General features: G+C 41.5%; 1 protein-coding gene and 1 long non-coding RNA gene across 9 annotated transcripts in view; one reads left to right on the top strand and one right to left on the bottom strand.

Moving 5' to 3' along the window:
- The window catches only part of LOC101906469 (uncharacterized), a 358,594-nt gene that overhangs the window by 105,253 nt on the left and 227,364 nt on the right, over nucleotides 1-25,977 (bottom strand). For 6 of the 7 annotated variants that reach the window (XR_009495005.1, XR_003035054.2, XR_003035055.2 and 3 more), the window contains exon 5: nucleotides 2,581-2,732. The exons of the other annotated variant lie outside the window; for it this stretch is intronic. This is a non-coding gene — a long non-coding RNA (uncharacterized lncRNA). The remainder of the gene's footprint in view (nucleotides 1-2,580; nucleotides 2,733-25,977) is intronic. 7 annotated transcript variants of the gene reach the window in all.
- Nucleotides 1-25,977, top strand: part of SYNPO2 (synaptopodin 2) — a 204,206-nt gene that overhangs the window by 108,627 nt on the left and 69,602 nt on the right.

Genomic DNA, 25,977 nt, shown 5'->3' with positions numbered 1-25,977 from the left:
TTCCTGGATGAAAACAAGTCTTATGAATTTTATTAGTGATGGCTCCTACTAGGAATGAGACACGGGTGTAGTGTATTAAAACCTTCCATTTCCAGAAATTTTAAGTTCTTTTTAGTGTATTTTTCTTTGGGGGCCCATTCAGACCTTATATCCTCCTGAGAAAAAAGCTGCAATTATATCTTATATATAATATATATGATATGTATATATATATATATATATATTGATATATCATTTTCCTTAAAAATTTGTCATTCTGTCTATGCTCCCTAGTATTTTTTCCAGAGCATTCCTTAGCCGTGATCTTCCATTTTCTGGCTGATTTTCCTGATAGAGTATAACCACACTTTCACATGCCCACACTCCTAGACTGGTGTTTGCTTGGTGAGCTCTGCCCAGTTCCTTCCCTGGCCTCTGTCCCCCAGGAGCTGTGGGATCGCGGTGGTTCACACCTCTTCCTCTTCTCCCCTCTTCCAGCACACACACTTGGTGTCATCCTAGAATGCCAGAATCAGATGGGACTCATTTTATAGGGAAGCATTTGGACTGAGAGCCATATATGATTTCACTTAAGAAGAAAAAGAACGTCACCAGCGAGTGTCACCATCACCGCTCAGATTACCTGTCCTGACCACAGAATAATGTAGCTGGAAAGGAAAGACGCACAGACCATCTGATCCAGTGGTTTTCAAATTTAGACTTATAAAGCGAATCCAAGTGGGCTTGCTATTGCCTAAAGAAGGAGGGGAAAGGATTCTGCATCCTGGCAGTAGCCTGTGGGCACACCCACGTAGCAGTCTTTAAACCACTAACCTGAGCTAATGTCACAGTTTGCAGATGAGGAACCTGAGCCCGGAAGGTTTAAGTGAGTCTCTCATGGTCAAATAACTGGTGTGCAGAACTGATGCTAGATCCCACGTTACGAAGCTCAGCGTTCTTTCCCATAGCACCAGATAACAGATGAATTAAGAGCTCGTTTCTACTCACTGGACCAGCCCAGTTCATCTCTGTGCCCAGCCGAAGAGCAGCGTATGAGAACTAGTGTTTTCCCACTCAGAAATCATCCGTCATTGAAGGATTTTCACGATTAACAGAAATCACCCCAAAACCCAGAAACCACAAGGGACAGCCACGTGCATCTTTAGCTGTCCCCCTCCAGGAGGGACTCTCAGCTGAGTGGCCAAATGCCCCCAACCGACCTGCCTCTTCAGTCCAGCCCAGAACAGCCCCACGCAGCCTGAGTCTGCTCATCCCTTTGAGGGTGGTCTCTTCCTTTTCCCACCAACAACGTGGGAAGCTAACCATAGGCATTAGAGGGCCCTGATGGTGGCCAATTAGAACAGAGTCCCCACAGAGCTACCATTATAGGCCCTCCACAGCAGTACCCTCCTCCACAAGCCATCCTGTGATTAATGTAACCACCCTAATTGTTGGCCTCCTTTTTGAGTCTTGGCCACATGGGGAAAAGTTGGATGTTTTCCCTGAATGCATTCTTTCCAAACAACTGTGTGTCCTCGGTTGTGGAACATGATGTCATGAGTTCTGATGAGGGGGTTGCCCTTGAGAAGCTGAAGATTGTCCCCAAAGGCCTAACGGAGCCAGTTCAACTCATATCCCACAGCTGCATCCCTGTAGCCACACGTGTGCAGACAGTTACTCTAAAATTCACAAAACAAGCTTGTGGTTCTTGCTATTGTACTTTTTACTCTATACCTTTTGAGAGAACATTGGGAAATAAAATCTTCCTTTTCCCTCATACTCTTCAGACTTGGCATACAATAATTTTTGTTGTTGTTTTTCTGGTCAGAAGTTACTATTAAGTCAGACAAGTCTGGTTAGAAAGTTTCCATCCAGAAAAAAAATAATTGTTTGTTCCCAAGCCAGACCACTTGAGGGCAGTATAGCCTTAGAAGTGTGCTTTAACCAACTAATACGCTGCCTAAGAAGGAAACGGACCATGTGGGTTTTACATATACACTGCTCTATTGGAATTCAGGAAATAATCTGTAAACAATAAGAAACACTCCCTGGGAGTCATATCAAATTTTAAAATGAAGGAATAAATGTCTAACTTTAAATGTACTTACATAATTTTCTTATATAATTGCTTGAGGCAGGCACAATATAAGCCACTCATATGAGGGAGATTTAAAATTGGAGTGTTATTACAAAAATAAAGAAGAAGAAAGGACTAGGTCAGCATAAAAACAAAACAAGCTAAACTCAAATATATTAACCTGGGAACAAAATCAGGATATGTTTGCAGGTCCTTGTGATCCTCTTGGAGGACACAGTTTTTCACAACTAATATGTCCTTATTATAACTGTTTTTAACCTGAGCAGAAATGCTGCTTCTCTGCCTTTCTTTGGTATTCTGGGAGTAAATCCAGGATGGGCAAGTGAAGATAAAGGAAGGAGGCTTACAAGGAAAGGGAGGAGAGAAGGAGGAAGGCATTGTGTTCTGTCCTTGGAGAAGCACCGATTATGAATTCTGGGGAAGTGTCTGCACTGACCCAAATCACTGGGAGGCATACTGACTCCACTCAAATCTCCCACGTCTCCCCCATAAATTGTGCGTACCTTTTGGTAGTTTTCATAGGATGTTAATAGACATGTTGCAGTTGCTGTTTGCATTCTCTTTCCAATATCAGTGCTTAACAGAGCCCCGTGGTTGTCTCCCAAAGCCCATCTGGAAGGAATGCTGTGTCCCTTGCTCTGCTCTTCTTTATGGGCTACAGAAAGAACATGATAGTTCTTGAATACATTTCCAAGATTATTCAGAGACCAAATGTACTTTCAGCACAACTCTTTTGAGACTGATGGTGAGGGGGCAAACCTCCAAAATACTCCCTCAACCATGGCAGGTAAGCTCAGCTTCTTTCTTGAGAGGGCTGAGGTGATAAGGTGTCAACTCCTCGGTTTTCCTCCCTTCATTTCAGTTTTTCCCCTTTGATCTCTAATAGCCATCTTGCTCCATTAAATATCTTCCTAACTCCACTCTTTTCTCGTCAACCTTTTCCACTACACTTGCAGGAAAAAAAAAAAGTCCTTTCTTTGCTTTATTCCCTTTCCCCGGGTCCTTTCCTCTCTCCCTCCATTCATAGTAGATTTCTTGAGAGAAAGGTCTTCACAAGGCCCCTGCACCTTTGCCTCCCTTTACTCTCTCCCTTGCATGATTCCCCCCTCACCACTCTTCAGCAGTTATCCTTTAAAGCTCATCAGTAATCTGCTCATCACCAGGTTGTCCATGGATTTCTTTTCAGTGCTTCTCCTTACTGCATCATATCTCTGTTCCCACAGTGAGGTATTAGCCAGAAATCCATGCCTCTCCCCTTTAAACTCTTTCTCCCCCAGGACTCAGTAATGCAGGTCCTCCTCAGTCCCTGTTCAGCTGGTTTCTTCTACTCTCCCCTTAAATGTGGAAGTGTTTTAGTCCTCCATACCCCTTTTATCTTCCTCTTTCAAGCTCATCTGATCCCATAGCTTTAACTACCAGCTCTATGCCCTTGACTTCCCGGTATATATTTCTCTTCCAAGCTATGTAGCTCATGGGCTAATGGAATATTTGTCATTTCATGAACAAAAATTTCCAAAACAGGGTTCATCTTTCCCACACAGCCTCCCCGTCTCCTTGTCACAAAATAGCTTCCCCTCCTTAGCATTCCTCAAGTCTCAAGACAAAATTTCAGTCATCTTCGACTCCTACCGTGCCATTTCTAAACAGATTGGATGGAAGTAAAGGATGATGAAATGTCTTTTTAGAGTCTCTTATATTCAGAGTAACTACTCTACTTAATGCCTCATTTCATCACCTGGACTTTTGCAGTGATTGCCAAACTGGTGTCTCTGTCATTAATCTTTCTCTTCTCCACTACTATCAAACCAGTATCGGGACATTATCTATTTTACCAAACAGTTGTCTCTATACAAAAGAAATAGGTAGCATTAGTTGCTTTCAGAATAAACAGCAGGGGCACAGGGGTGGAAGGAAGGGAAATTTTACATTTATGTACCATCTTGTTCCTTTAAAATTCTGTGCCCCATGGGTATATTAACTACTAAGAATATTGTTTAATAGATATACAAGGTCCTACTCTACAGCTCAGGGAACTATATTCATTATTCTGTGATAAACCATAATGGGAAAGAATATAAAAAGGAATTTATATTTAGTCTAACTGAATCACTTTGCTGTATAGCAGAAATTAACACAACCTCATAATTCAACTATTTTGTTGTTGTTGTTTAATCACTAAGTCATGTCTGATTCTTTGTGACCCCATGGACTGTAGCCCGCCAGGCTCCTCTGTCTATGGGATTTTCCAGGCAAGAATACTGGAGTGGGGTGCCATTCCCTTCTCTAGGGGATCTTCCCAACCCAGGGATCAACCCACATCTGCTACACTGCATTCTCTCCTGCTGTGCCATGGATGAAACCAAAAAAAATTTTTGGCTGCGCTTCCCGGCATGTATAACTTCAACTATACTTCAATTTAAAAAAAAAAGAATACTGTTTAAGTTAAACATTGTATTACCTATTAAATTAAATGAATGAAACATCCTTTTTAGCTACTCTTCTCAAAATCCTACATATATCGCGTCAGGACAAAAATCAAACTCCATCCTGTTGTTTGGAGCTCTCTGAGGTATGGTCACAGCCCACCCTTGTAGCCTTTTTCCTAATCTGCTTTCTGTCTCCATCTCACACTCCACAGGCCAGGCACATGCCAACGCTCTGGATTCTGAGGCATCCCTGCCTTTGTTTAAACCTCTCCCTCTGCCTGAGGTGCCTTTCTTCATACCAGATGCAGCCCTATCTTCCTTCCAGCTTCACCTTAGATGGCACCATTTCCAAGGTGCTTTCTTAGATCCCAGCATTTAGAAGGACTCCTTCTTGTCTTCAGGTTTCCTATTAAGGACTTGCTGATTCTATCAAAGTCAGCCTGGTTTTGAAATTACCTGTGCACATGATTGTTCTTATGCTGTTCAATGCTTTTCACACAATGGGTTCTCAGAGAATGTTTTCTGAATGATATTGGTCCTTGGTACACCAAGAAATCCAAAATTAGCATGTTTGGATATGAGACCCAATGGCATCTTCGTGTCATCATGGGTGCTGGCACTGTCATTAAGAAGTACACAGCTGGGTGGGTTCCCTTTAAGTCAGTCCTTCTCTAATTATGGCTCTAGACCACCTGCTACAGGAATACCTGGAGTCCTTGCTAAAATGCAGATTTCTGGGGTCCAGTTGAAATGTGATGGTTTAGAATCTCTAGGGGTAGGACTGGGCAATCTGATAAAAACAAGTATCCCAGGGTGATCCTCATGTACAGACACTTAGGTTTGAGAGCTTCTTCTCTAATAGGATAGAGCAGGAGCGGGCTTTGGGGGAAGGTTTTTAGAGGAGAACATCCCTGAGATTTCTTCCCAGAGATTTTCAAGCTGATCCTGCTTGTCTGCTCAACATTCCTTGGCTTCTGCCAGTCCTTCAACCCTGCTTCATGCGCCTGGCTATGCCTCGTGCTCCTGGAACAGGACTCGCCCTCTGTCTCTCCTTTCAGGAGACTGACAGCAGAGCTGTTAAGCTGATTCCCTGCAGTATCTGGTGCTGGCACCTCTCAACTGGAGAGGGGTGCCTCAGGTTTCAACAATAATCTCGCCTTTTTCCCATCTTCTCTTCTTTCCTGTAACCCCTGTGAGCAGGTGATTATCTCTGTATTGTAGACATGAGAATTCTGAGGCAGGAAAATGTTGAGACCTGCTTAAGCCTCTGACATATTAATAGAGTTAATGTCAAAGCCTAGTCATCCAACCTGGCATCCCTAGAGACCATTTTGTCAATCAGTAAGTCAATTAATTAATCAACAAGTATTTACTGAATGTGGATTAGGCATCCAGAAGTGTCTTGTTGTAACATCTGCTGGCTGGGCTGGACCCTGTGCAGAGCTTGGTTCAGTGACCTTACATTCTCCCTGACCTAGGATCAAATTCTGTTCTGCGCCATCCGCAGTTGCCTGCCTTTATGGTTATGTCAGGTTGCTCAGCTGTATTTCTCACGAACACCGCCATTTACTACATAATTCCGTAGCCCTTCATGAAGTTAAGAGCAAAAGAAGTAGGTCAGCTCCTCCAATGTGACAGTTGTTCAGCAATCTTAATTTGATGTTGTTCATCTGAAAATGCTGGGTTTTCCTTGGACTTCCATTGAACTAAATTGAGAAACTCAACAAACAAGTGTATGACTCCATGAAAGAAAGTTTTTTTTTCTTCCAGCCTGCCATTCCACGTTACATTCAGAAGTTCCCACTTGGAAGGCAGGGTGGGACAAGTTGAGAGAGTGGCACTGACACTTATCCGTTACCATGTGTCAGACAGACAGCGCGGGGACGCCGAGTTCGTTGCTCTGTGATGACCTAGAGGGGCGGGGCGGGCTGGGAGGGAGGCTCCAGAGGAAGAGGGTGTACGTCCAGTTGTCGCTCATTCACTCTGTTGCACAGCAGAAAATACAACATTGTAAAGCAATTATACTCCAATTAAAAAAAAAAAAAAACCCAACTCAGCATCAGTGACCTTCATTTTGACAATTTGAAATCCTTTTACATGCTAAGATTTATTTTTAAATTCACCCATGTTCCCCAACCCTGTACCCCTTTCCCATATCAATAGGCAGACAGAATGTTCTTGTCTCTAGGCCACATTTACTGACACTTGTATTTTCATTTCTTTCCTAACCGTCACATGGAGACCATAGCCATAAATGTACAGCACAGTTTGCCATTTTCTACCAGCTTAGCTTTTTATGAACCAAAGAGTAAAGTTCAATGTGTCTAAAAATGTCAACTCAAATGGGAAGTGCCAAGAGTGTCTTATAGGTTATCACACATTCTGCAAGGTCACTCAGAGTGTTGAAAATCAGATTTCAACCATAATAGGTTTACCTGTTGGGAGATAGTATCTGATCAAAGTCACCAAGGATGAGATCTGAAAAAATGATGGCCTTTTATCTTTCTTAGACCTAGTGTGTTTTTAAAAGTAGCTCAGAAACTTGACTTTGATCTCAACTGGCATTAATTGTATCAAAGGTGTGTAAGGGAAACACTGCTGGCCTGTCCCAGGTTTGAGAGGAGATAGCAGGCACATGTGGCCACTTCTACTGTGTTCAGTATATGAGTGGGCTAGGGTTAGAACTGGGCTGAGCCACCGTGGGCAGCAGAGACCAGTCCCTTACTGAGAGGGATTTTGGCCAGCAACTCTACCTCCACATCGTTCCACAGGCTATTTCAGGCTGACTGTTGTACACGCTCTTCCTTTTTCCATCTCATCTAGCCGTTAAATAAATGCCCTGGCTGGATCAGAGGAACCAGGAAACACAATGTTACTCAGCATGCTATTGACATTTCCCATAAAGCTTCCAACAACTTCCCCTACCAACATCTCTGAAAGGGCCAAAAATTCCAGTGGGGTGCTCTTAACCCATTCATGTGTGGTGCACTGTGTGCTATGTCTCACGCAGTAAAACCACCACAGTTTCGCTGAATTATGCCAAGACAAAGTCTTTTTTAGATATCTCATTATCCTTATCATTGTTCTAGGTGAAATTACAAATAAATAATCTCTAATGAGTTAATTATAGATATCCAAATGGATGAGTGTAAAAGTTAATGGACTGGATCAAGTTCACAGAACAAGTTAATAAAGGTAGAACAGATGGAGAACTAAGGTCTAAGTCCTGCTTCTAGAACTATGATAAAATTGCCTTTCTCTCAGAACATAGACAAACCCACTCAAAAAACATCAAGGAAAAGAAATCAAATAATATGCTTTTCACTCTTTAGAATTTCACTTTGATTCAAAGATAATGTTGTCTTAGTTATTTCTAGTTTGACTTTTTTTTCAGATTATTAAAATATCCAATATGTACCAGAATCATTGCTTTTAGACTCTTTTCTTAATACTGATGCATCTAAGAACAGACAAAGAATTAGGTGGCTGTTTAAATATACTAGCAGTGCTATTGCTACATTCCATTTTAATTTTTAAAATAGTTATTTTTATAGTCACTTATTGCATCTCTAGGTTTTTTTTTCATGTTTTTCTATATTTATAAAAACATATAAGGACTATATTATCATCATAACTCTACAGAAAAGGAAAGTGACATAGAAAAGTTATATAACATGGAAAATAACTATCTCAGTGCCTGACGTGTAATAGTTGCTCAATATGTATTAGCTAAAATTATCATTATTTTCCCCAAGTTCATACAAGCTACTAAGTGGGGGAATCTGAGTCCAAATGCAAATAAAACAGAATGCATTTGGTACTATGCACACATAGCCTTGATTTTCAAACTCAATTTTATGAGCTAAAAGCTTATTTTCATCCTGTTTATTTGAGCAACTAGAGAAAATATTGTATAAATTTTATTTGTCTGTCAATATCTCTAACATGAATTTAGATACATGTGCACCTGTGTCTTATTATTATTTTTTCTGTTTTGGTTTTGTGTTTAGCTTTTCATTTTGTACACTGTCATGTTTTTAAGAGCACTTTTAGGCCAAATAGGAAGCTCATTCTCCCTGGAGATGGGAGGAAGGTGTTAATGGAGAGGCATATAAGTGAAATGAAACAACCCTGTTGGAGGCAAGAGCAGGGAACTTCCCTAAAAGCCAAGGCTCCTAGCACAGCCTTATACAGCAGGTTGGCTGACACCTCTTTCTAAAAATAGGAATTGCTTGGACTCTACAAGGTGGGACATTTGGATTCTGTTTTATTTCTAACTGACGTTTTAGAGAGTGCATCCAGGATTTCTTTTAGGAAAGCGCCAAGGATTGTTTCTGTATTTATAAGTTATTCTGAAGAAAATCTGTAAGAATTTGGACTTCTATTTGTAAATTAATAAATGACTGTACCTTTCATTTTGGCAGAAGGAAGGGATTCAGTTAACATTAAAATGAAGAGCTGCGGATCCAGACTCCCCAGCCCTTTTCCCTGGAAGCACAGATGTCAGAGCTATAGGAGCCTCTGTCTTGCCTCTGCTCAGGTGCCCTTCTCTGCAAGAGGCAGTGGCTGAGGAGCTTCAAAAGGCAATGTACACCTCCCTCTTCTTCTTCTTTCTCTTCTCTTTTTTATTCTTCCTCCTAAAGTTTAGTAACTTCAGTCTTAAAGGTCTCTAGACTTTCACAGAAGGCTCAACTTTGATTAAAGTTCTCTCAACTGGTTCAGCGTGATTAAAGGTCACTCAACTGGTATGGATGATAAGCAGCAAGTCTCATAGTTTGCCTTTATTGATTAAAAAAAAAAAATGAATAAGGGCTTCCTTGGTTGTTCAGTGGTGAAGAATCTGCCTGTCAATGCAGGAGACACAGGTTCAAACCCTGGTCCAGGAAGACCCCTCATGTCATGGGGCATCTAACTCCATGCACCACAACTACTGAGCCTGTGCTCTAGAGCCTGGAAACGCCAACTACTGAACCTCGTGCCCTAGAGCCCACGCTCCACAAGAGGAGCTACCACACTGAGAAGCCCGTGCTGCAACAGAGTAGCCCCTGCTTGCCGCAACCAGAGAAAAGCCTGCACAGCAACGAAGACCAAGCACACCAATATGTAAATAAATTAAAAAATTGCTTTTTAAAAAATGAATAAGGTGGTCACACGAAAAGGAGTCACTGAATTAGGTCATAATGAGGCTTTGGAAATGTATTTGAATTCCTGAAACTGGTGATCTTACCTACAAAATTTTATGTTTACACACGAGGCAGCAGATTTGGAAAGGCATCTTAGCCTAGTCTGGGCTGAGTCTCAAGCTGTGTTAGCCTGGTGCTCTTGCCAGAAGACTGAATACATTTGAAAGCATCAGGCCGTGGGTCATGATTATGCCTGTGAGACCCTGTGCCCAACCTGGGGAGGATACTGTCAACTTCTGGGGGACTGAACAGCATGTGCAGAGAGTTTTGGAGTGCAGTGGAGAAGAGCTAAGGTTCTGGCAAGATTAAGACTGAGAGTCAGGACCTCAAACTGTGACTCAAATTGGCCTATGACTCTAAACTTGTTTGCACCATTCTCTAATTGTTTCGTGTGTGATCATATCTCCCTATCAAGCCCGAAAGAATCTGAAGACAGAGCGCATGCTATTTTTGATTTCCCAAAAGAATTTGTCAGAGTCATGGGCTCACCTTGTGGACTGACTGACAACTCCTGGTAGCAGTGACTTCAGCTGCAAATAAAGCAAAAGTGTTTATGTTCCAAGTAACAAAGGAGTGTGTCATGTGGCCATGCCTCTGTGGTGCTGTGCTGATCACTAAGATAGAAATACCCCACGAGGCAGAAGGAAGTCAGATGCACTCAGGGCTGGGGAATCTTGTGGTGGAGACAGAAGAAACAAGGGGTTGGATTAAGGCTCAGGGACTTGGTGGAGGAGATCAAACTTGTGTTCAGGCCTGGGCAGAAGCCCTCCGGAGAGTGTGTGCTCAGTATTAGCAGCAGTCTCGGAGAGCAAGCCTTGAGGCCACAGAAGTCCTCTTTCCATCAGTAGACAGAACCAAATTCATTCGTTCACATATTCTTTAACTCTGATGTTAAGTATGGCATGGGTCAGTGCTGTGGACATAAACATGTTTATATGAATGGTCTTGGCTTCCAGGGGTGGTACGAACCAGCAGACAGATAATTATGATATCAAGCTTCCAACTGTATGACAGCATGATCTAATGGAAAGGGGTTTTGCAAAAGAGGGAAGGGGTCCTAGCTTTGGGTCTAGGCTTTGACACCTATTATAGGTTGTGTGACTTGGATTTTTGGGCCTGTTTCTTCATCTGTAAATCTGGAAAAAAGTACCATCTCTTAAAATTGTTGAAAGAATGAAAGGAGAAATATGTATAAATAGTCCCTGCCACAGTGCATGTGATAGAGTCTCAGAAAATGTCTGATCCCGTGCTCTGTAAGAGTAGTATATACAACGTGGTGGGTGCTTAGAGGCAACAACCAATAGCTGCCCAAGAAAAGGGGGGGGCGCGCTCTACCTAGGAATTAACATTTTTTGCTTAATCTTGAAAAAATAGGTAAGAAACTTGTTCAGTCCCTTATTTGGCACATGACTGCAGGGCATGATTATGAATCAAGTATTGTATCAGAAGTTAGGGACACAGTGGTGAACAAAACAGATGTGACCCCGGACCTCTCTCTGCCACAGGGAGGGGCAGGCCAAAACCAAACAAATAGACTCACTAAGGATAAACAGAGGGGCTGAGATGGGGGAACTGTGACTTTCAAATGTATTCAGGGTCTTTTGGCAAGAGCGCTAGGCTAACGTAGCTTGGGACTCAGTCCAGCCCAGGCTAAGATATCTCTCCAAATCAGCTACCTTGTGTGTAAACATAAAATTATGCAGGTAAGATCACTGATTCCATGGCTTCAAATGCTATTCCCAAAGCCATTTCTGGCCTCATTCAGTGACTCCTTTTGGTGTGACCACCTTATTTATTTACTTTTAATCAAGGAAGGGAAATGCAAGACCTACTGTTCATAATCTACAACAGGTGAGTGATCTTCTAGAGAAATTTTAATCAAAGTTGAACCTTCTGTCAAGGTTTGGAAACCCTTACAACTGAAGCGATTAGACTTTGGGAGAGAGAATTAAAGAAGAGGAGAGAGGAGTGAGAATGGAGAGAGAGAAAGAAACATGTTGCTGTTGAGGCTCCTCAGCCATTGACCTTTGCAGGGAACTCTGAAGGGCACTTGAGTTGAGCCAGATTGGAGGCTCCTGGTGGCTCTAACAACTGTGCTTCCAGGGAAAGGGGCTGGGAGGATGTCAGTTCTGATATTAGCCAACAACCAAAGGATGGGAAGGTGTTAGCCATACAAAGAGAGAAGGGAAGAAATAGCATGTACATGTTTTCTAGGAAGAAATAGTGTGTACAGTTGTTGTGAAGCAGAAAAGAGCTTGGCTGAGCAAGGACAGAATAGAAGAATAAAAAAGAAGGAAAAGACAGCATTTAATGAAGTTCAACAAAAAAGAATTCATGGGAATTCACTCCAGAGTTAGTAGCATGTGCAAAGGTGTAGAGTCCCGCAAAAGCCTGGCATGTTCTAGGTATTGGGAGAGCTTCACTGTGACCACACTCTAGGCTGGAGGAAGGAGTGGAGTGAGGTAGAACTGTGGCAAGAGATGGGGCCACAGGATGGGGGTCAGACTGTGGCATCTGTGGGCATCTTGCTTGTATGGTAAGTGAAGACTTAGATTGGACTTGCTATTAGCTCTTAGGTTTGGAATTCTAGCCTGTCTCAGAAGCTCCTGTCCACCTTCCAAGCCTGTCTCTAAGCCCCTCACTTACAGAGTTTTCTTCACTGCCCTCCAGTTTTGGGGCTTCCCAAGTGGCGCTAGTGGTAAAGAACTTGCCTGCCAATGCAGGAGACAAAAGAGTCGCAGGTTCGATCCCTGGGTCTGGAAGATCCCCTGGAGGAGGGCATGGCAACCCACTCCAGTATTCTTGCCCAGAGGATCCCATGGACAGAGGAGCCTGGTGGGCTACAGTCCATGGGGTCACAAAGAATTGGACATGACTTAGCATGCACACACTCCAGTTTTTGTATCCTGACTCCTCTTCATGGTTGCAGCTTCTCTCGCTACTCAGATCTGAGGCATCGTCTGGTGGTTTTATTTAGAGGCTCTACTCTGGCTGTGATCATAGAGAAAGTATCTTCTACTCTGGACCCCGGGCAGGTAGTCAGGCAAAGCTAGGCTTATTTTATTAAGATAACTACTAAAACCAAGTACAGTAGATCTGAGAATTAATGGGAAGTCAATGTTAGTCCTTGAATAGTAAAGCAACTTGAGATAAATATTTATTAATCCTTTGACACTGATTTGCAGAATTAATTAAAGAAGGAAGAGACTGAAGGCAGGAAGCCAAGTGTGTAGTATGTAGGGACAGGGTGGGATGGGGTGTGGGTGTGGGTATGTGTGTTCTTTTTAAAAGGAAAAAGTCCTTTACAAGGTAGAAATGAAATAGGAAACACAATAGAGTGTGTGCGGTTGGCCATTGTAGAGAAACATAATTTTAGGGGATTTAAATTTACTTGGAAACTTTTTTAGACAAATTTGCTTCATTTTATGAAGTCTCTTGATTTCAGTTGGTTTAAAATTCAGAGGAAGAACATAGTCCATTGGATCAGATCGTCAAGTGCAGCTTGTTAACACGTCTGCATGAAATTCTGACATCTTCAAACAACTTTCCACTCAACTCTTGGACCCATCCACTTGCTGCATAGTTGTGTGTAGGCCAGCAGCCCCCCTCCCTCCTCCATTTGCTCTTCAAGCACAGTTCTCTTAGCAGACAGATTTCTTGGCCTATACTCCTGTGACAAAGATTTCATCCTATACATAACCCACAGCCTCATACGCTGTTCTTAGATGTCTGTTGGGAACCCCTTTAACTGCTTCCAGGGTCTTCTCTTCCTCTCCACATTCTTCCTCCTCCCCACATTTTTCCTCCATACATATACATATATATATGTGTATATATATACACACACATATGTATGGGCTTCCCTGGTGGCTCAGACAGTAAAGCATCTGCCTGAAATGCAGGAGACCTGGGTTCGATCCCTGGGTCAGGAAGATCCCCTGGACAAGGAAATGGCAACCATCCTATACTCTTGCCTGGAAAATTCCATGGACAGAGGAGCCTTGTAGGCTATAGTCCATGGGGTTGCAAAGAGTTGGACACGACTGAACGACTTCACTTCACTTCTTCATACATATAGGTGCTTTTTGCATTTGAAATATTATTCTGAATTTTCTAAATTGTAAAGGATTCTCAAATGAATGTCTGTCTTCAACGGGTTGAAAATACATTCTATTAGCAAGTTTGATTCCTGAAGGGATGGCATGAGTTCATGCTTTACCTACTCTTCTTACCCAGCAAGTTGGGGGAGAGACAGTCTAAAGCCTGACTGGCTGATCTCCAGTCCCATGCACGGTCCCTGATCTAATTAATGTTCCCTTTTTATTGCTGTTGAACATTTAGTTCTTTTGGAGGTCTCTGGGTCAGTTACTGCCACCATATTAGGCAACCATCTGACAAATTGTTTTATACCTACAAAGAATCTAAATGTGGCATCCTCAGACCACTGGGCCCTGCTGGTGATGTTTGAACTACTCAGAGGATGAAGCAGATAGCCAAAAATATACCAATTTTAGCAGAAGACAGCTGGAGCACCACAAAATCTATAAACACACTTGTTACTCATCTCCTGTGCCTGTTGGGCAAGCAAGGTATGTGGCCCACTTGAACATCTTGTCGTGGAGAGGTTTCCTAGGAGGGCCTCCGGACAGAACCTGAGATGAGAAGAATCACATGAGCTTGGCATTCAGAGCATTAAAGTGTGTTTTTGGTTTAGTCCTGATATGAAAGAGGAGGCCTATCACCTAAAGGAATGTAGAGAGCTGAGGGATGGAATGACAATGGATTGGATGCATCAGTATGAGCACTCGACTCAACATGTGAACTGGGGGATCATGAAAGTCTGAGCGCTGATTGATTGCCAAAGTTTTCTTTAAAACTATTCAAGAGGTTCTGCACCCAGCAGCTCATCAGCTAGAGGGAAAAAAAAAAAAAAAAAAGCAGAGTGTTTTGTAAGAGGCAAAAGCTAATTACAGTGCTAACTTAGGTCACATGACTGTAAGCTTGGCAGGAAATGGCGTGTAATTAATATGAATGTATTGGAAATCTGAAGTTTAAAATGCCAGGCATTGTAGAGCAAGATGTCCTTTGTTTATGGCTTTTGGTTATTTAGTTAATTTAATTTTGTCTTTTGTTTATCCAAATGCCTGCCCATACAAGAATGAGATTATCCTGATGGGAGATGTGATAAACCTAGATCTTCTGATTAAATTGTCTGGAATTTCTAACCAAGTAACCATAGATCCGTGTATCATAAATAATTTATATTGATTGTTTTATCACTAACTAATAAAAATGCACACAAACAAATGTGCTCTCATAATGTATTCAATCTATTCTTCTAGATTTCTTGAGGGCACAAGCAATACTTTTACTTCCAATGCAATTCTCCATAAGGTCTACTTGCTATGAACACTCAGCAGTGCTGTCTCATGATCTAAATGCCTGTGATTGTTTTAGCTATTGTTGCAGGATGATTCCAGCCTTTAGCTCTCATCTGTAAAGTTCTTTAAATGAGTCTTTGTAATGAATCAAAGTCCTTTTATTTGTTGTTTATTTTTAAAGACAGAACTCAGACCACATCCCACGTTAGGTACTTGAAGGGAAATAGATATCTCAACTTGAAGTCTGCATTAAGCTCCAAGTGCAATGTATATAATGATAACAGCAACTATTAATACTGTTTACTACTTGTTGTATACCTATTGCTATGAGGAACACTTTATATAGATTGTGTCAGTCATTCCTCTTGATAACCGCATGGGTTAGGCCTATCATTCTCTTTTCACAGATGAGAAAACCGATGATGTATACAAGGAGTTATCTAGATGCAGACTTGTCTGATTCTGTCGGCCCTGTTTTGAGAGCAGCTGTGCGATGTGTTATGTAACTTTTGACCCTGGAGCCAGACTGCCTGGGTTTAAATCTTTCCTCTCTCATTTGCTATCTGATAACAATGAGACCTGGGCCAAGTGACTTATTCTCTCCATACCCCAGTTTTCTCATTTGCAATGTGGGGGACAGTGGTAGTATCTATCTTTTAGTGCTGTTCTGAGGATTAAATGAATTTGTATACAAAAAGCCCTTACAAGAGTGTTTGAAACACAGAAACATATAATGTAGGTTATTGGCATTACTCTACCCACTAGGCAAGACGTCTTTCTCACACCCCAAATTCATAAGTCCCAAACAAATCCATCATCTTAGTTTCCCTAACTTGCTTCCTTTACTTGACTGATGGCATTGTCATCCAGCAAGATTTTCCAAATTGGAAAACTTTATATTCAACTATTGTCTCATTATTGACATAAATAAGTCCCTCAGTTCAGTTCAGTTCAGTTCGGTTGTTCAGTTGTGTCCAACTCTTTGCGACCCCATGAATCGCAGCACGCCAAGGCCTCCCTGTCCATCACCAACTCCTGGAGTTCACTCAGACTCACGTCCATCGAGTCAGTGATGTCATCCAGCCATCTCATCCTCTGTCGTCCCCTTCTCCTCCTGCCCCCAATCCTTCCCAGCATCAGAGTCTTTTCCAACGAGTCAACTCTTCGCATGAGATGGCCAAAGTACTGGACTTTCAGCTTTAGCATCATTCCCTCCAAAGAAATCCCAGGGCTGATCTCCTTCAGAATGGACTGGTTGGATCTCCTTGCAGTCCAAGGGACTCTCAAGAGTCTTCTCCAACACCACAGTTCGAAAGCATCAATTCTTCAGCGCTCAGCCTTCTTCACAGTCCAACTCTCACATCCATACATGACCACAGGAAAAACCATAGCCTTGACTAGACGGACCTTTGTTGGCAAAGTAATAAGTCCCTAATTCCTGTCAAATTCATAAGAATATTATAAATGTATCCTGTCTTTCTCATTCCCACAAGAGTCACTGCCTCATCATGTATTGTCGGAACCTGTGCTGTCCAATATGGTAGTCATCAGCCATGTGTGACTATTGAATACATGAATTATGGCTAGTTTGAATTGAGATGCACTGTAAGTATAAAATGGGCTTCCCAAGTGGCTCAGCGGGTAAAGAATCCACTTGCAATGCAGGAGACGCAGGAGACATGGGTTCTATCCCTGCGTGGGGAAGATACCTTGGAGGAGGGGATGGCAATACTCCAGTATTCTTGCCTGTAGAATCTGCTAGATGTAGGAGCCTGGAGGGCCACAGTCCATAGGGTCACAAAGAGTCTGAGATGACTGAAGTGACAGAGCATGCATTCGTGCATGAATATAAAATACACACCAGGGTACAAAAACAGAATGAAAAGCAAAACTACTTCATTAATAATTTTTACATTGATTACATGTTGAAAGGATATTTTATGTATATTGGAATAAATATATATATTAAAGCATTTCCCTGTTTCTTTTTATGTTTTAACATGGACACTAGAAAATTTAAAGTTATATGTGTGACATGTGGCCTATGTCTGTGTTTTATATATTTCTGTTGGCCAGTGGAGATCAGCCCTGGGATTTCTTTGGAAGGAATGATGCTAAAGCTGAAACTCCAGTACTTTGGCCACCTCATGGGAAGAGCTGACTCATTGGAAAAGACTCTGATGCTGGGAGGGATTGGGAGCAGGAGGAGAAGGGGACAACAGAGGATGAGATGGCTGGATGGCATCACTGACTCAATGGACGTGAGTCTGAGTGAACTCCAGGAGTTGGTGATGGACAGGGAGGCCTGGCGTGCTGTGATTCATGGGGTTGCAAAGAGTCGGACACGACTGAGCGACTGAACTGAACTGAACTGATTGGCCAGTACTAGCCTGAACTTTTCCAAATGCCTTCTTATTTTCTCTCTATATAATAATCTCTTAGTTTATCTCTTTATCATTTCTCTATCTGCTACCTATTGTTAAAAGGTAAACTCAGGTATATTGAAAATTTCAAGAGTTTATCTGAGCATTTGCAGATTCCAGTTGGGCAGTGCCACACCTGAAGTTAGCAGCACTGCCTCCAACAGGAGATAGGGGAAAGACAAATAGAAAAGGTGCAGAAGCAAAGAAAGGAAATTATGGATGGGCTGTAATGTAAAGCCTACTTGGGTGTTTGTGATTGCTTGGCCTTAGCATTTTGATTTTGTAACCTTTAGACTTAGGTTTTGGCTTGCTTACATTGGCAGCTACAGCATTAGAGCCACCTCTGTCTAATAGCCTCCTTGTTTAATTAGTTTAACACTATCTATTTGGCCACCTGATGCGAAGAGCTGCCTCATTAAAGACCCTGATGTTGCGAAAGATTGAAGGCAGGAGAAGGGGACAACAGAGGACGAGATGGTTGGATGGCATCACCGAGTCAATGGACATGAGTTTGAGCAAGCTCTGGGAGATGGTGAAGGACAGGGAAGCCTGGTGTGCTGCAGTTCATGGGGTCGCAAAGAGTCGGACATGACTGAGGGACTGAATGATGAGGATTCCTCTATTTATATATCTGATCTTGCTGTTTTCTGTCTTACCTGTCTTCATTCCCTTGTCCACACTGGTACTAAAGATATCTTTTAAAATACAAATCTGATGCAGTCTTTTCTGGAATGGAAAGCCTCTGCTAGCTTCTGTCATCTGCAATGTAAAGTACAAACTCCACCCCGGGGAATACATGAATCTTTCATTCTCTCTCCACCCATCCAGCCTCAGGCTTGGATCTGAGTAACTTCACTTCACAAGCTGTGATTTGCTTCTCAAGTCATTTCACACTTTTTTTTTTTTTTGCCTTTGCATATAGTTTCCCTTTTGTTTTGAATATTCTTCCCCCTTCTGATCTTTTGGGTGAAGTTTTATTTATTTTCCACAATCCAATTCAGACATCACCTCCTCCAGGGAGGCTTTCCAGCATTGTTCATCTCTCCCTCTTGTTGCATCTCTAAAGAACAAATGAGTTCTTTATACATACTTTTATTATTGCTTTGCCATATGTATAACTTGTTTTTCTGTCTGTTACCCCTACTTGAGTATATAGAATCCTCTATATCTTACTCATTTCTATACTGACACTGAAAACAGCAATTGAATAAACAAAACAATACCTTCTCTCAATGATATATACTGTCTTACAGTAAAAGTAAATATAATATTAGGCATAAGATATGCCCTAAGGGAGAGAGAGAAATGAATGTCTATCCAGTGGGTAAGAGACGAAATCAATTAATTCTAACTGAAATTTAAAAGAAGGTATATTGAGGTAGGGAAAATTTGACTGACAGACTGACAAAAGGTGGCCTGATCTTTGTAAATTTCACATAGTCCAGGGCCTGACCATCAATTATCCAAATTCTAAAAACAGTTCTTGTCACTGTTGAAGCAGTAATGCACTCTGGGGATACTGACTCATGTTCCTAAAAGACCAAGAAGTCCGAGGGTAAGCTAGAATTCTGATTTCTTCCTTTAGAGGGAGGTTAAAGCACATTGACAAGAAGCCTGAATACTTGCCTCTCCCGGCCAGTGCTGTATCTTCCCTTAGAAACCACATTATTATGACAAAATGGCTTTGTGTGTGGAATCAGAACAAAGAGTTGAAAGACGCAACTGTGGGCACCTGCTGTACTCACGTCCACAGTTCGATGCACCTGGTATTGGAGGATCAAGACCTCCATCTGGGTACCTTCTCCTCTGGGCAGTACTTTTATGGGCACTGTTTACCTCCTTCCCTTTTCTAACTTCTGTAGCTGGACATCCTATTCAGAAAGACACTTTCTTTCTTTCGATAATGGTAATTCTTTCCATTAGGCTGCTCTTGTCCGTTTTCAGTTCATTTATCTAAAGTAACTCTGAAAATTCCTGTTCTCATCTGTTGCTGCTGATTTTATAGTTCTCTCTCAGAGGCAACCCCCTTTCCCTTATTCCTAGGATCTTAGATGTCCCAGATTCCTGCCAGGATGCATTTCCCTTTGGGGGAGGATGGAAAGAATTCAGGAAGAAGAGGAAAGCTTCCTGAAGGAGACAGTGTTGAGATTCTGAGAGAAGGTTGGGTGGGGGTGTTGACACGACACTGTGAAAGTACACAGAGCTGCTTTTTAGATTTCGGAGTCATCTAGGATTTGCTCAACTGATGACGCTTGCTAAACACATTTTTCCTTAAGTATATATCAGCTAATTGGGTGGAATGACACGGTCCTGAACTTTGCCCTATATAGAGAGAGATTTTTAATACTCACATCTCACTGGCTTGATCGTATTCTAAACTTTGCTGCCTTTGTGCTGTTCAGAAGTATGCATTTAGCAGGTGAAGCATTCACTATTTGCACTGTTATGACTGCTAAGTAACAAATGACATTTAAAAAGCATATTTCCTTTTTGGTGAAACAACAAAATAAAATTATGCTATTTTGTATATTTTAGATATTATATTGGAGATGAAAAAATTACTCAAGAAAACTTATAGCAATTAAAACTCTTGCTTCTTAGTAGCCAGAGGATTTTAATAAGCAAAAGTTTAAATAAGCAAACAAGCTTATATATCTATGAATTGCTGTCCTCTTTTAAACATCTTAATGTTTTAGTTCTGGCTTCAAATTTACATCTTACAGAAAGAGCAACTTGGGAACTGGAGTCAGGGTCCTTAAGGTCTGCTTTAGTCTTCATTGTGTCACAGGCTGTGCAACCTTGACTAGGGATCTTAACCTCTCTGGTCTCAGTTATTCTCTGTGTGTAAAGGAGAGGATGGGCTGTGTTAAGTTTTCTTCAATCTCTTACTCCTCCGGGAGTCTGTGAAGTACTATTCCAATGGGCAAAATTCTGATATTTTTAACTTTATGTTCTTCCTTTCCTTTCTCCCTCTTTCCTTCCTTCATTTCTTTCCTTCTAACTTGTAGCAGAGGATGAAGAAGACAGATTCTGGTTGAAATGATAAGTTCAGTGAGATGCTGGCTACTTCCTGACAGTGTGATCCTGGGCAAACCACTTAACCCCTCGAGACTTAGTTTCTTCTTCTGCAAAACAGACTTAATAGCCTCTCAGGGTTGTTGTGAGGGTTAGACATAGTGTGTATATGGCAAAAATGGTTTAGCTGTGGTCACTGTTATTACTAATTTACTATGTCTGGATAGTAGGGAGATTAAATGAGTTTCCTGTTTTTGTCAAGACACAGTTTAGAAGGGGAGATAATATGTTTTCTAATAGTTAAAAGTTATGCAATTATCCAGAAGAGAAACTCAAAGTCATTTTTTAAAACTCCTTTTAAAAAAAGTTTTGTATTTTTATATTTATCTGTTTATTTGGCCGCACCAAGCCTTAGTTGCAAGTGGAATCTATTAATAGTTCCTTGATTGGGGATCAAACCTGGGCCCCCTACAGTGGGAGTGCAGAGTCTTAGCCACCAGACTACCAGGGAAGTCCCTCAAAGCCATTTTTATTGAGTTCACAGACTACAAATACTCCTGCCTGGAAGGTAAAGTGGGGTAATCAGAGGAAAGACTCCATGAAGGAGGAACAGCCCTTTGGTCTGGGTTCTGAAGGAAACATCCAATCTGAACACAGGATGGACATTCTGGGAAACGCAAAACAGATTCTACACACAGAGAAGAATTTTCTTCTCACCTACTTCTCAGCTTTTGCACTGCTGCTTGGCGTGTTTACAAGGTTTTGAAGTAGAGACATTAAATACCTCCATGTTGTGGCCCAAGAAGTTATTTTTCCTTTGAGGGATCTGGCAAGGAGTTGAAGAGCTTTGAAGAATGGTCTGTTAACAGGGAGGAGCTCCAGAATGTGGGTCCCCCTGGAGGAAAAGCCAGCCTCCTTCAATAAGCAAGTGGAAGAGCACTGGCTGCTGTGTGAGGAGAGACACCCCATTATCACTCCATCAATCTTTCCTTGCAGGTAGCAAGGTTTGGCGACTTAATGAGGTGAGAAGGAGCAAGAGACTGACACACACAGAAGCCGAATCTAGAAGCAGGGGATGTCAGAGGTCGTTTCAGTCTTGCTTTGCTTTTAATGTCAAAGACCTTGCTCAAAGGTGAGAACCCCAGAGTTAGGGTTAATACTGAGCTATCTCCACTCTCCTTTTGGCTTGTCTGAGAAAAGGAAGCCTTCTTGATGACTGTCGTATAAAACAGGAGACTGCAAAAGACACACACACCCACAGGTAATGCAATCCCCAGAGATAGACACCCTGGATTAATAAAATAGCACAAGCTCATAGCTGCTCACATTACACAAGGTTCCTTTCTCGGCCCTGCAGTGTGGTGCTGAAATGCTGTCTAAAAATTTGTGCTGCTGCCTTCATACCATGGCCATATTTTGGAGCCTATGACTTCATCATCGTCTGAGTTGCCAGGGCTAGACTCCAGGAGAAAGGGGAAGGGAGGAGGACAGGAGGGAGAGGAAGCAAAGATCAGCAAGTTGATTTCATTAAAACATTTCATTCCACCTTTAGAATTCAGTGATGTCATGTGCGCAGAGGGTCTATGTCTTCTTGTTCTTTCTTCCTTCCTTTTTCCCCTCCCTCCTTCCCTTCCTTCTCTCTCAATGCTGCTGAGACATACACCTAGAAAATCTCTGAGCACCAAAACTCTGAAGTCATTCGCTAGGGCACAAATAAGTTAGGTCTAGGATTTGAAACGAGTGAAGTAGAATTTTCTTGAGCTCTCTATTGTAGAATTTGTATTCCACGCTGCTCTCTGCCCTTACACTTTGCTCTCAAGAGGTCAAAAGTCACTCTCATTTCATAACCACCATTTGTTTCTCCTTGACTTGGTGCCCCACAAGGGGTGTCATTAACATGTATCTAATGTGATGCATGCTTCCCTGGTGGCTCAGATGGTAAAGCGTCTGCCTGCAATGCTGGAGACCCGGGTTCATTCCTTCAGTCAGGAAGATCCCCTGGAGAAGGAAATGGCAACCCACTCCAGTACCCTTGCCTGGAAAATCTCACGGATGGAGGAGCCTGGTGGGCAATGTGACGCAGGCCCCTTGAAACTGTGCAGCATCCTGGCCCTTCCATGTACAGTTAAAGGAAGAACGGATCAATTGACTAGGGAGAACAAAAGGAAAAAGAAAAACTGCCTCACCTCAAACTCTTAGAACAGAGTCTTTTACAGATAAAGTGCAAGGACATTTATATATTTATATATATTCGTGTTTTGATACTGGCTGGTAGATTAAGGACAGATATTAAAAAAAAAAAAAACTCAGCTCTTCAATATTTTCCTTAATTAAATACTCATAGTTCACTGAAGAATTAGGCAAGAAGCTAACCTTTCATGTCCATAAATCCCACAGATTATTTAATATTCTACAGTGGAATTTTGAGTAAATCAAGACAACTTTTATTTACAAAGTTCAGATTCACAGGTTACTCAGATCCAGTATACCTGAGAACCAGAATATTAAAAATACAAAAACTTGGACAAAAGCCATGATGCTTTTTAGAATTTAGCTTTTAATCCTTATCAAAGTTACACACACCTTGTTTAAAGAGTCAAATATTTATAAAAGACTTGGAGATGAAAAACAATCAATTCTAGATTTCCCAAAGGTGACATTTTAACCTTTGGCTGTTTCCTTATTTATAAAAAACACATTTATTGTGCAATTTCTTTATCGTTTTAGTTGTAAACATTATCCACTTGTCCAGGACTATGGAGAATGAAGATCATAGATGTTACCCCTACCATTCCCTGCCTCAAGCTCACATAATCTCCTTCCCTCTACTCCATCCGCCCAATACAATTGCGTCATATTTTGTTGAATCAATATCTAAGGCTTGTATTATGAAGTTAAGCCATAGAGTATGCTATGAGTACTTTTTCTTTTCTTTCACAACTTTTTCTTCTTAGAATTAACAGCTATCTTTCTTTTTTAGTTTGCTATGTATTTATCATTAACTCACCCCCAAACTCTCTGTATCTGTCTAAATAAACCTTATGATATTTTAAGACATATTAGTAACTCTATCAATATTATCTGTTTTGGAGACATCTTGCCTAGAGTCTTCTGACCTGTTCTGATTTGGACTGGTAGCTCTTTTTGCCAGGTTTACAGCTAATTCCTGGAATCTCCCTTCTCAATCATCCTGAAGATTCACTTTCCTCTCTTTTGAGTTGATTCTTTATTTCCTAGATTCCATGTCTCGGTTTTTCTTCCTCATTTTCTTGACACACTTTCTCTAACTGCTTCCTAAGAAAGAGTGATGGGAGCTAGGTTTTTTGAAATCCAGTATATTTGATACTGTTTGTATTCTACCCTCAAACTTCTAAGCTGGAAATACTTCTCAGAACTGTGAAGGTCTCAGTCTATATTTTAGTTTCCCATGCGCTTGTGAAGTCCAAAACCATTCTGATTTTTTCATCTCTCGCATGTAACTTTTTCTCTTGGAAACATAAGTTTTTTGTGAAATTTCAAATTACATGCCTTGGTTTGGGTGTATTTTCATCTGTTGTGTGGGTCCTTTTGAACTAGAAAGCATGAACTTCAATTATGGGAAATTTTCCTGAGTTACTTATTTGATAATTTATTTCATTTATCCTCTTTGTTTTCTCATTCTGAAATTTGTTATTTATACATTGAACTATTAGTATATGTTATCTAATCTTCGTAGCCTTTTTCTTCTGTTTTCATCTGTGTCTTGCTGTTTAAACCTGTTAGTTTTTAGGATACTCTAGAAAATTTCTTCAACATTATAAATTCTTTACTGAGCTGTGGTATTTTTAATTGCCGAGAGTCTTTCTCATTCTTTTCTGTAGCATCCTGTTTCTGTTTCATGAATTCCATATCACTCTGGAGATACCACTGACAAACTTTTTGATGTTTCCCCCTCCCAGCATAGTTGTCATGTTTGCTTCTTGCTTGTTTGGGTATCTCTTGTAATAGAAATTTTCCTTAGGTTAGAAGACCAATTTCTTGCTACAGTAAGTAGGTGAACAGGTGGGGCCATTTCTTGGCAAAGCTCCTGGCTAATCAGAATCTCCTACTTTCCTTCTAGAAGGGTATAAAGTCCAGATGCCAGAGTTCCAGGAGCCGAGGCAGAAATGTGGCTGGGGCAGGGGAGGTTGTCTTAAGATCTAGTGGTTAATCTTTCACGTAAGCTTCCATTTTCCCTATGGCACACCCACCGTCAGCTGTACCTGGTGTCCTGCAAGGGTGAATAAAGGACATTTGCTTGGCGTGGAGTAGGAAATGATATTGGGAGGTTCTCATGTCTTTTTTTTTCAACTAGTCTTCCTGTTTTCATTCCTGCCCTCACCGTTACTTCAAGAGAGAACTGTTCCCACAAATTCATGACTCATTAAGGAATTCTACAGAACAAATTATGTTGTTTCTTGGCTTTCTCCATTCCTGACTTAGAAGTCAGTGTTCCTGGGTCTGCCTGTCTGTAGAACTATTAAAAATCAATTTTCTTTATAACCAAGGCAAGTTTTAAAACAGAAAATAAATACCTTTGGAAAATAATATGTGCAAGGAGCACATACTGAACAACTAAATCATTGTTTTGAAATAACATTAACACCAAGCTAGTCTAGGAACACATATCCAGTTGGAGCATTCAGCGACTATAATTATTATGTTCTACAAAGAGAATGAATTGTTTGATAGCAAAAAAAGCATCAGCCCACTGTGTGTCTATGGAGGGAAGGTGGGTTGTCTGAGCCTTTAACCAGAGGCCCTGGGGCACCAGAAAGGCAAAGATGTCCTCTTCTTTAGCAAGAGAAAGCTCTGAGCAGAGGGGAAGGGGAAGCAGCAACCCACTCCAACCACACTCACCCTGACACTATCAGCGGTACAATATACAACTTCTTAAAGAGAAGAAAATGTGAAGGTGTGAAAGTTGATGTCCTAACCAGTGCCTTTTTTTATAGTTTACAATATATAAAGAAAAAAAGATTCTTATGGAGAAGTTGTTCAAGATGGAATCAGAGTGTTCATTGAAAAGAAATATGACAAATACTCTTAGGAACAGAAGTGGACTATATAGGTCTTTTCAGTTCAGTTCAGTTCAGTCGCTGTCATGTCTGACTCTTTGTGACCCCATGAATCGCAGCACGCCAGGCGTCCCTGTCCATCACCAACTCCTGGAGTTCACTCAGACTCACGTCCATCGAGTCAGTGATGCCATCCAGCCATCTCATCCTCTGTCGTCCCCTTCTCCTCCTGCCCCCAATCCCTCCCAGCATCAGAGTCTTTTCCAATGAGTCAACTCTTTGCATGAGGTGGCCGAAGTACTGGAGTTTCAGCTTTAGCATCAGTCCTTCCAAAGAACACCCAGGACTGATCTCCTTGCAGTCCAAGGGACTCTCAAGAGTCTTCTCCAACACCACAGTTCAAAAGCATCAATTCTTCGGCGCTCAGCCTTCTTCA

This window comes from Bos taurus, chromosome 6, assembly GCF_002263795.3.
Source record: "Bos taurus isolate L1 Dominette 01449 registration number 42190680 breed Hereford chromosome 6, ARS-UCD2.0, whole genome shotgun sequence".
NCBI lineage: Eukaryota > Metazoa > Chordata > Mammalia > Artiodactyla > Bovidae > Bos > Bos taurus.
Note: the sequence above shows the minus strand (reverse complement) of the source record. Positions and strands in the feature narration are given on the sequence as shown.